General features: G+C 36.2%; 1 protein-coding gene across 1 annotated transcript in view; it reads left to right on the top strand.

The window, feature by feature from the left end:
• Positions 1-264: 264 nt before the first annotated feature.
• Positions 265-11,507, top strand: part of LOC144956907 (G-protein coupled receptor GRL101-like) — a 274,635-nt gene continuing 263,392 nt past the window's right edge. The window contains exon 1 of the mRNA XM_078887733.1: positions 265-502. The gene's annotated coding sequence lies outside the window, so the exon portion shown is untranslated. The remainder of the gene's footprint in view (positions 503-11,507) is intronic.

The raw sequence follows: 11,507 nt of genomic DNA, 5'->3' as shown, positions 1-11,507 counted from the left end.
CCCCCCCCCCCCCCCCTCCCCTATACACCAAGCAGTAATTCGGTAGCTGGGTCTTTTCCATATGGCGGAAAGTACTTTGCCATCGACTAGCGTCATATCCAAATGATAACAAACATTAACTATTGTTCGTTTCACGCTATAGAAACCGGTCCGGCTCCATAGGTCTCATGAATCTGAAGAACTGCATTAGAAAATCGTTTTTGGTTAGGTTTGTTTACTGATTTTGTACAATTGTTGTTTTTTCCTCTATATTATTTTAATTAGCATAGGTTGAACTAAATTCTTAGTCATAGAATGTTCGAAGGTTTGTTTTTTATCTTTAATTTTCCAATGCACTCAGAGTTGTGTGATAGTGTTTAAAGATAAGAGTTTAAAATGAAACAATTTTACTTACCTGTGTATTTTAGTTTGTGATATCAACTTGTCAATATCAGACTTCAAAACAGTTTTTGGATCATCGAACACTTGGAGTAAATAGGAATTATCTTCGACGCGAGAGTAGGTAAGTCATTGATATCAACCTTGTCTTTTATGGCATTTGTGACACAACGCTTAGACGTCTATATCTGGTGTTAGATAAAGAACTGAACGTTCGCCTCAAAACGGTATTATGCCGGAACGAACCAAATGCTTAAAAGCCGAATTTAATGTTAAAGTAGTCAAAAATATAAGTCGTTAGCATTAGCACCCTAAAATATGGTATCCATTCTCCTCAATAAAACATACAAACTCAACACAAGTCTGATATTTCTGGCTATAAATTCAATTTTCAATGTCTTAACCATCCCAACTTAATACCGTTTTGAGGCGAATGGTCACAAATGTGCATGAAAGGTGCCAGACAAAGACCTCGAGGTGACTGATTTTTTTGGGATGGTATTTTTTCTTCTATTTTTCTTTCTTACTTTGTCTTGCACCTTCCATACACACTTCTATCTGGTCGAGTGGTATGGCACTCGCTTTTGGATCTGAAGGTCCTGGGTTCGAGCCTCGCTCGACGCATAGTTGAGTCCTTGGATAAGGCTCTTTACTCACTTTCTCTCACCGTACTCAGGTGTAAAACTAGTACCTCGACGTTAACAGTGCTGTCTCTGTCCGAAAAAAATTGTAATATCACCTAAAAGGCGTCAGGTCCCGTCCTATACGTTAAATGTTGCTGTTGGTCAGGGACCCATTGTAAAGCGCTTTGAGCACGTTTAGTGGATATCGCGCTATATAAAAGCTCAATTTGTGTTTTTATCTTACACCGGTGCGTTCTCCTTTATTACTTAATTTGATATCCGGTGTAATGTTTGAATTACTTAGATGGTGAAAATGAACTTAAAGTTCTGGATAAAGAGTCAATAACATGTATGATTTGATTCTTAGAGTTCATATTCAATGGACACTTAGATAAGCACGCCTCTCGGACAGTCGTCATAACGTAAAGAATGGTAGTAATTAATTGGTAAACATCGCAAACGACACAGGTTTTACTATCTATGGTACGTGTCTTAGTAAAATACCCACTGTTCTACCGCATGATCAATGGAACTAACATATAAAACTATGTGTAAACTTAAACGTTAATAATCTGATCGAGCAAATCGTGTGATAATAGGATTCAATAGTCGTAATGTCACTTCCTTCATAATGACGCATGGTAACAGCAACACTGGCTCTAAACTATCGGAACAATGGCGGACGCCCGTATGAAATATTTCTCCAGCGAGCATAAAAGCGTATCCAGAGGGGAAAAAAACATAAACTTGATCATGTTTTGATTTTTACACATTCTGGTCACAAGACATATGAAAAGTTCTAGCCAGCTTGAAGAATAAAAAGTAATGATTTTCTTTGTTTAGAACCAAGAGGACCGTCGTTGCCGGGCGGCGTGACATCAGACTACTGAATCCAATTAGTCACCCATTTAGCCGTATAAAAACAATAACAATGATCAGAGAAAGGTCGATTTCGCTCATCTTACTGTGAAAGATAGAACGTGCATGACGTCATTCAGGCCTTTCTTATTGGTTTTTGCCATCCGCGTTTGTGAGTGATTCTCACTAAACTGTATTAACCAGACTATAAACGTTTAAGATAACACATAGGTTTGTGTCTTCGTCCGTTATACTTCCGGATGGCAATGTTATGAGTTTCTTAGCTAAGCGCATACTATCTATAAAAACAAAAACATTGATCAGAGAGAGGTCGATTTCATTCACGTTACTGTTATAAACTTCTAACTTTGTTTGTCCGAGCACGTGTGAAGGTGTGTTACAATTTCCATGTTTTTGAAGGTTAATAGCTTTTCCTTCACTGGTAAGTAATGCAATCTGTACGCCATCTATTGGGTTGTCATCGGTCCCCGTGTCAATCCATTTGGAAGACAAATATATCATTTTTCACGAGATCTCCAACACCTCTCTCTCTCTCTCCCTCTCTCTCTCTCTCTCTCTCTCTCTCTCTCTCTCTCTCTCTCTCACTCTCTCTCTCTTTCTTTCTCATCTCTCTCTCTCTCTCACTCTCTCTCTCTTTCTCCTCTCTCTGCATCTCTCTCCCTCCCTCTCTATTTCTCCTCTCTCTCTCTCTCTCTCTCTCTCTCTCTCTCTCTCTCTCTCTCTCTCTCTCTCTCTCCCTCTCTCTCTATCCATGTCACAATCGACAGACTAAAACATTATCCTGAATCACTTTATATCCAATGACTTGACATAAAAGGCTTACCCAGTTATTCTATTTTGAGTTTATGATCAATTATCATTATTCAAGTTATCTACTCTATGTTATCGACATTTGTTTTTGGGTGTGATTTGCCATTTGATTTCATGAATTATGTTCACTTTGATATACCAGCCTGTTTGTTTCACGAAAACCTTTAATTGTTTTGGAAATGAAAAGAATTTGATCTCTTATCGGACATGATGTGTTCTAAAAGGTAAGGCAGTTGTGACGTGACGTTGTTATTGTTGGTTTTTTTTTTTTTTTTGCTGTTGTTGTTGTTGTTCTTATTGTTACTGTTGTTGTAGTTGTTGCTCTCTTTTTTTTTTGTTTTGAGGGTTGGTTTTTGGGTTGTATTCGGGGTCCAGACAGTTCAGTCGTAGCCATCGTTATCTTATAGCCTGACACTAGAACCATCTAGGACTTGTAGTTTGACGTCATTTTTTTAGGTTTGTGCACCGTCTAATGAGTTGTCGTTAGTAGAGCTAACAAGTGATTCCATTGGTTAAACTATTGAATACAACACACGATATGTTTTCTGTTGTGGCAAAAGACATGTTTTTTGAAGTCATCTTTTAGTCATTGTCAGGCTATAAGTTCACGATGGCTACTGTTCAGTTGGAAGAGCGCTTGTCTCACACACTGAGAGACCCGCATCGATCCCTGGCGTCTTTTTTCTGACCCATCTGTCTACCCAGGAGTGATTGATAGATTGGTTTGTAATATTAGACATGGTAGAAAGTACTTCACAACAGATTCACATCCTATTTAAAGGTAGCGGTCGTTGCCCATAACACTAGAACAGCTATCGACGTGCACTTGTTATTTATTGTGCGGCTATGTGGTCTAGTGGTATGGCACTCGCTTTCGGATCGGAGGTCCTGAGTTCGAGCCTCACGCTCGGCGCATAGTTGAGTCCTTGGAACTCACATTTTCTCACCGTACTCAGGTGTAAAATGAGTACCTGGCCGTTAACAGCGTTGTCTTTGTCCAAAAAATTGTAATATCGTGAAACAGGCTGAAATAACGAAAAACTATTTTACCCATATGGATAGTATGAAGTTGACGTCACACAGGTCTTTGTTATTGTTTTTTGCCATCCGCGTTTATGAGTAATTCTCACTAAATTGTATTAACCTGACTATAAACGTTCATGGTTATACACAGTTTTGTGTGTTGGTCCGTTATACTTCCGGATGGCAATGTTGTGCGCTTCTTAGCCAAGCGCATACTATCTATATAATTACTGACTAGCTACGAATAGTGATATCTATACTTTGTCTTGGAAGAAATTCAATAACAAGTTTTCCGTCAACTGACCTTGACGTCCTCATACTTGTTACACTGTATTATGTGAGGCATTATGCTGACGTGCTTGACAAAACGCCGTATTTGATAAATTCGTCCTTCAAATTAATATCAATCGATTGAAATGCCCCTCATCTTGATAAAAACTCTCAAACCGACATTGCACTTACTATGACTGGTGACTTTGAGGCAAATGCTGGATGTAATTTGTTTTTACTTTAAATGGCTTCTGATAAGGATAAGGCATATTAAAAACGTGCGGCTATGTGGTCTTGTGGTATGGCACTCGCTTTCGGATCGGAAGGTTCTGGGTTTGAGCCTCGCTCAGCGGATATTTGAGTCCTTGGAAAAGTCTCTTTACTCACATTCTCTCACCGTACTCGGGTGGCCGTTAACCGGGTTGCCTCTGTCCGAAAAAAATTGTAATATAACTTACAGGCGCCATGTCTCGATCTACATTTACGTGTTTCTATTGATCAGGGACCCCTTGTAAAGCACTTTGAGCACGTTTAGTAAATATCGCGCTATTTAAAAGCTCAAGATTTTTATTTCAAATTTATTTTTTTAAGTATTAAAATATTTTGATGCACTTCAAAACTCGCATCAATACAGGTTTTAATACAACTCATGAAAAACGTTAATATAACTCATTGAAGACAATCATTAATTATCTGTTATCGCTCTTTTCGTGTCAAATGCTACATCTTAAACGATCAATTGGATTCACCAGTGGTGTCACGTCGTCCAGCAACGGCGAGCAGCTTGGTTCTAAACAAAGAAAATGGGTACTTTTTATTCTTCATGCTGGCTAGAACTTTCCATATGTCATGTGATCAGAATGTATAAAAGTCAAAACATGATCATGATTATAATGTTTATCTCCTCTGGATACACTTTTATGCTCGTCGGAGAAATATTTCATAAGGGCGTCCGCCATTCATTGTTCCGATAGTTTAGAACTAGTTACTAAATTACCATGCGTCATTACGAGGGAAGTGACGTCATGACTGTCGAACTCTATTGTCACATAATAATAATAATAATAATAATAATAATAATAATAAAATATATAATAATAATAATATAATAATAATAATAATTATATAATAATAATAAAATAATAATAATAATAATAATAATAATAATAATAATAATATAATAATAATAATAATAATAATAATAATGATAATGATAATAATAATAATATAATAATAATAATAATAATAATAATAATAATAATAATAATAATAATAATATAATAATAATAATAATAATAATAATAATAATAATAATAATAATGATAATTGTTATGGACTTATACATAGAGTTACTCTAGGAAAGAGTTGCTCCTCTTTGTTATTAGCTAATTGATTTTAGTTACAGCTTAATTAGTTATTAATCATTAAGTCCATTGTTTAAAATATTATTGTGCTTAAAAATACCAGAGGGGTATGCTCTGGAGAAGGATGCACTCTTTGTTCCTTACTTTCCATATCTGAGTTAATTATACTGTTTTTCGTACTTACAATGTTGTTACAATATATATATATCCCTATATATATAAATAGATGATGATGATGATGTTGATTTTGTTGCTGTTGTTGATGATGATGTTAGTGTATATTTATATAGAGCCAACAATTCGAGCAATATGAGCTCCAGGCGCTTTATGAAACATCGTTAGAGGCTGCCTTACCTATTAGAGTAAAACCGATACATAATACCAAAATTTATAATACATAACAATTTTAGTCTTAGAAATGTAATACCGTTGATATTAATGTACATCAAAAATTGAGCCAAAATGTTTTTAAAACAATATCTTTTTAGTCTTCTCTTAAGTACTCCCCATGAAATTTGAATTTCTGACATAAAAGGGAAATCATTACAGATGGAGGGGTCATTGGATGCGATTTGGTTTGATGTGTGCATAACCAGACCACTTCAGACAATGGTTGTAAGTTCCGAACAGGGGAATTTATTGCAATAAGTTCATTATTTGTGTCATTTCATGACATAACCAGTCGGAAGGTAAAATTTTGGATTTGCTTTGTTTTGCATTTTCTGAATGAATATGCTCCCCAGAGCAGTTTAAGCTTTATTTGAAGTAAATCGGGTGATTTTTTCATGAAGTTATGGTCAGATGTATGGGAAAGGTATCCAGCAACTTTTCTCAAATTTCATACTTTTTCAACTTGACTAGATGTAAAAAATATTTAGTAGTGAAATTAAGCTATGATATTTCCCAAAGATGTACAAAAAGGGTTGATTTAATCATTTATGACAAGAACTCATTTTTTAATAAAAATTGACCTTCCAACTTAACTTGACAATATCTCAGTTCAAACCTTTTCACCATCCGACTGATTATATCATTCACTGTAACATTTGCCCTGCGACACAGTACACCATATTGAAAACCTAAACGTTTCATCCGAGTCTCCACGAAAATGAGCATTACATATAATGCTATTGAATGCTTTATCTGAACATGTTCCAAAAGATGAAAAACATATATTTGTTAATATTGATTTATTTAACATCCCCATCCATCACTACCATCGGTGATGGTATCATTTATGTGACAAATCCTTCACCATCATGTTCAAATACGTTTATTATTTTCCACTTTTCCCCGCCAATCATACACTCATCCTTACAACCTTTCTTCTTCTTCTTCTTCTTCTTCTTCTTCTTCTTCTTCTTCTTCTTTCTACTTATCCCACATTTTGCAGGGTTGCCATAATGAATGCCACATCTCCATGCAACTCGGTTCATAGCATCATCTTCCTCCAGGGCCAGTTCTTTCATATCATTCTTTACCGTATCCAACCATCTAGTCTTTGGGCGTCCCTTTTTCCTCTTTCCCGCTATTTGTAAGTCCAATTCTTTTCTTCCCATGTACTCCCTCTCTCGTCTCTTTACATGTCCGAATCATTTCAATCTATCTTCTCTCATCTTTATTAATACATTCTTCACTTCAGTCAACCTTCGAATTCTTTCATTTCTCACTTTAACTTTTCTTGTCCAGCCAAGTGACTATCTCAATATCCTCATTTCTGCCACCTCAACTTCTTTATCTTGTTTCTTTGTTGTAGCCCTTATCCATCCAATTCCATGTCTATGCATACATTCTATAGTATTCCTATTCACTCATTACTTCCTTAAGATTTTTGTACACTCATGCATTCAACAGGCTTATTAAGACAGCTTGACTTGGTGAGCGAGATATTCGCTGATGCTATTTAGATAACTGTGCATATCATCAGCACTCACGTGAAAACAAGATAACTGCTTTTCAAGGCCAGCAATTAGTTTCGCCTTCCAGGTCTATGTCTTAATTCACTGCCCTTTAGACTCCACGGTCTCAGCTTGTCTGAACGTTATCGTTACTTCGATCCACAGTCGAAAAAGGTATAGATAGTAAGAAAAGTGTGAAAAACGGAACGTTATTTTGCTATTTTCTCAATAATATGTCCTTTTTCTAGGGGTATTGGAGACTGTGTCAAATATTTGTCGGAATTTATTCCATGAAATTGTCTGAAAATATCCACACTTATCACAGAGATAATGTATTATGTCATCGTAGAGAGATTGTTTGGATAGAGTATGTTTATTTTGACCTAGAATCCAAATTATAAAATGTTAACATTAATTTTATCATAAAAGTTTGATTCGCAACTTTTTAATGTTCTAATACAAATCCCATAAGCTAAAGCTGTAAAATCATTCGATGGTAACACAAAAGCTACAATGTTGATAAGAGGGAAGAATATGGAGGCTATTCCTTCATTAGTTTTTTTGGGTAAATTTGCCGCAAGATTGTTATAGTTTTTGATTCCAGACCCCAAATCATTACACAAAACAGTTATCAACACAGATAATGTATTTTTTCACAATAAAATGTTGTTTTTTTTATCCCACAGTGACGATACAGAATTATTATAACCGCTTAATATAGATTATTTTTCTAAAAGACCGAAACCGCTCTTTAATAAAGTGTAATCGGACACAGGAATGTAACGGGTTAAAGGTGAGATTGTTAACCAGTTAACTGCCGTACTCCAGAAAAGTCTTAGAATTGAGAGTTGTTTGCCAAGATGAGAGTCGTTTAAATCGATCGATATTTGAAGGCCGAATTTTCAGGCCAAATGAAGAGGGCAATTTACGTGTTTCGTCTTTCCCGACTGTCACAGTAAAGGTTGTTCACAATTATCTTATCAAATTTTATTTTATTAAGAACTGAATTCATCTCACTCCAGTTATATTTCGGTAGGCTTAGATAAACTTTACCTTCTAATATTAGATCGTCTTTCCTTTTATAGCCTTCCCTCGAATTAATTTCTAATTAGTGAATACTTTTCGTTCTACATTCTGTCACGTAGCCACTTATTATAAAAGCTGATAGGTCTAACATTCGACACTCACTTCTCTCCACAATCTATGCCGGACGGCCAGTCGCTCTATTCCTTATATATACTGGAAGATTTTTATCTTTTGGGACTTTGTGGATATTATATCTCCACCATTAAGACGTCGGAGCTTTTAACTTTGATTGTATAATCTTCAAGGATCAAACCCGAGCCCGCTGTCAAAGAACCATACAATAACCCCTTACCCATTGCCTGGAAGTGGAATTTTACGAGCCCGAGCCTGTTATCAGACGAATATATCATCCAAGCCTGTCAACTGCCTGGAAACGTAAACTTACGAACCTGACATATTATCATAAGTTACGTAATATATTCACATCTCTATTTGTAACTGCCACGATCACTGTTTATCTCTTTTAATTAAATTTCATCATTATTTTTATTTCATTGTAAACAAATCGTTAATGTTTCATTATAGTACTAGTAATTGGCCCATTCTTTCTTTATGCATAGTCGAGTAGCTCTTTACTCACTTGAGACCATGACACCGACCCTACAGCCCACATTTCCATTGACCGTTATGTAATTGATATTTCCTTCAATGATGATTACATGGTGTCTATGTCTCTGCTTGTCTTTGGAACTTATGATTCGGTGCTTATACAGACGATATGTAAATATAGAGAGGAAGCGAGAGATGGATAGGTACCGGGTAAATGGATAAACAAATCGATTTAGGGATAAATACAGGAATGGATGGATCTATTTATAGACAGTTACGTAGGTTGTTAGATAATTCTTAGATAGATAGATTGAAAGATAGATAAATAGATAGATAGATAGATAGATAGATAGATATGGGTTGATTGGTTTAAAGATAGTGACACAGTGAGGATAAAGTGTGTTTTCTTTTAATGCTTCATCTTTCTCTCTGTCGCACACACATACATACAAACACACACAAAGATACACACACACACACACATGTACCGCTCTCTCTCTCTCTCTCTCTCTCTCTCTCTCTCTCTCTCTCTGTTAATGATTCATTAATATATCTTTCTTTCTCTCCATTTACAGTCTCTCTCTCTTTCTCTCTCTCTCTCTCTCTCTCTCTCTCTCTCTCTCTCTCTCTCTCTCTCTCTCTTAATGAAAACAGAAAAAAAAACATTTCTACTGACGATCTTTGTTTTGGTAATGTATTAATGTATTAATTGTTTTTTTTTTTTCTTTGCTGATGAAGGATTTTGAGCCCGAAATGTTCCGTGTTTGGAATCTTGTTATTTTTTGAAGCCGTTATATTTCTTTTTGTTCAATATTTTATGACAGTCTACAGCTTCCTATAGCTTTGTATCAATATTTCACGAACGAGTTTTCTGACCAAAATTTTAGATATATGTTTTTTTTTTGGTCAGAGGTCGGCACTCTGGCCAAGAACGGATCTGGTAAAATAGGTTGTAAAAAAACGACAACAGATATGTAACTCCACCAAATGGAATTTTTCTCCAGAAGGCCTGATGGAAAAACACATGAAGCATTGAAGCATTGGAAGATCCCTGGCATTTTGAGATAATTAGTCAAATATTTAATAAAGTGAGAAATCGACGAATTCGAAGGTTGACTGAAGTGAAGAATGTATCAATAAAGATGAGAGAAGATAGATTGAAATGTTTCGGACATGTAAAGAGACGAGAGAGGGAGTACGTAGGAAGGAAAGTATTGGACTTACAAATAGCGAAAGAGGAAAAAGGGACGCCCAAAGACGAGATGGTGGGATAAGGTAAAAGATGTTTTTTATAAAAGAACTGGGCCTGGAGGAAGATGATGCGCTGAACCGAGATACATGGAGAAGTGGTATTCATTATGGCGACCCGCAAAATGCGGAATAAATGGAATGAAAAATAGGAAGAAGTTAAATATTTAATCCTGATATAGATATCACGTTATCTGATGTTTGAGCCTCGTCAACAAAGACATATCGTCTTCTTCTTTCAGCTTATCCTGCATTCTGCAGGGTAGCACAACCGAATGCCACATCTCCATGCATCTGGGTTAAATGCATCACCTTCTACCTTATCCAACCATCTAGTCTTCGGGCGTCCCTTTTCCCCCTTTCCCGCTAATTGTTTATCCATTACTTTCCCACATACTTCCTCTCCCATCTCTGAGCATGTCCAAAAAGTCTCAATCTATCTTCTCTCTTCTTTATCGATTCATTCTTCTCTTCAGTCACCCTTCGGTTCATTCTTTTCTATCCTTATCTTTTCTTGTCCAGCCACGTGGCCATTTCAACATTTCAGTTTGCTGCTGTGTCAGGCACTATACCGTGAACACAGTTTTAGAGTGATATTGTTCTATATAAAAAATTATGCATTGTCCGCCACGACATTAAAAGATATCGTCGCCTAGGCATTCCACGAAGGAATATAGATAACTCATCAAACAAGATGTCTGATGTCAACAGGAATCACCCATTTTGTCCAAGTGAGCAAATTGGGGGTTAATAATCTTGCACAAGGAAAAAAAACGAAAGTGCCTGAAGCGGAGCTCGAATCCGAATCCTTCCGTGTAACAGTACAATGCCTTAACCACTCGGCCACTTGGTCCGCCATTGTTGTATAATTATACAAAATTATGATCATTGAAAATAATAGGTAATCATAGGTAAAACATGCTCAATAGAAAGCATAGAGAGATGTTGTTGTATTCGATTCCACTATAATGTCTTTCTTAAAACAGGATTAAATAAACTATTGATTTCAACCATGATTTGAATTCAGACTTGGAAAAACAAAAACCAATGAATGAATGAAAAAATATCAACACTGACTGGCTTCTGTCTCCCTCTCTCTTTCTTTTTTTTATCTTCCCTCTCTCTCTCTCTCACTCTCTCTCTCTCTCTCTCTCTCTCTCTCTCCCATACACACACACACACACACACACACACACACACACACACCATAGACATCTATTCGGTCTTTAGTGGAGCTCAAGAAAGAGACACATAACCAGTTAACTGCCATACTGTGTAATTCATGTATTTAAAGATTTGGCCAGAAATCTCGCGCGTCAAATATCGATCCAATTAAATGACCCTCAACATGGAAAAAGCTCTCAAACCTGGGACTTCAA

This window comes from Berghia stephanieae, chromosome 11, assembly GCF_034508935.2.
Source record: "Berghia stephanieae isolate SIO BIC M18660-M18661 chromosome 11, UCSD_Bste_1.3, whole genome shotgun sequence".
NCBI lineage: Eukaryota > Metazoa > Mollusca > Gastropoda > Nudibranchia > Aeolidiidae > Berghia > Berghia stephanieae.
The sequence above is the reverse complement of the archived record's forward strand: the minus strand, read 5'-3'. Positions and strand labels throughout refer to the sequence as shown.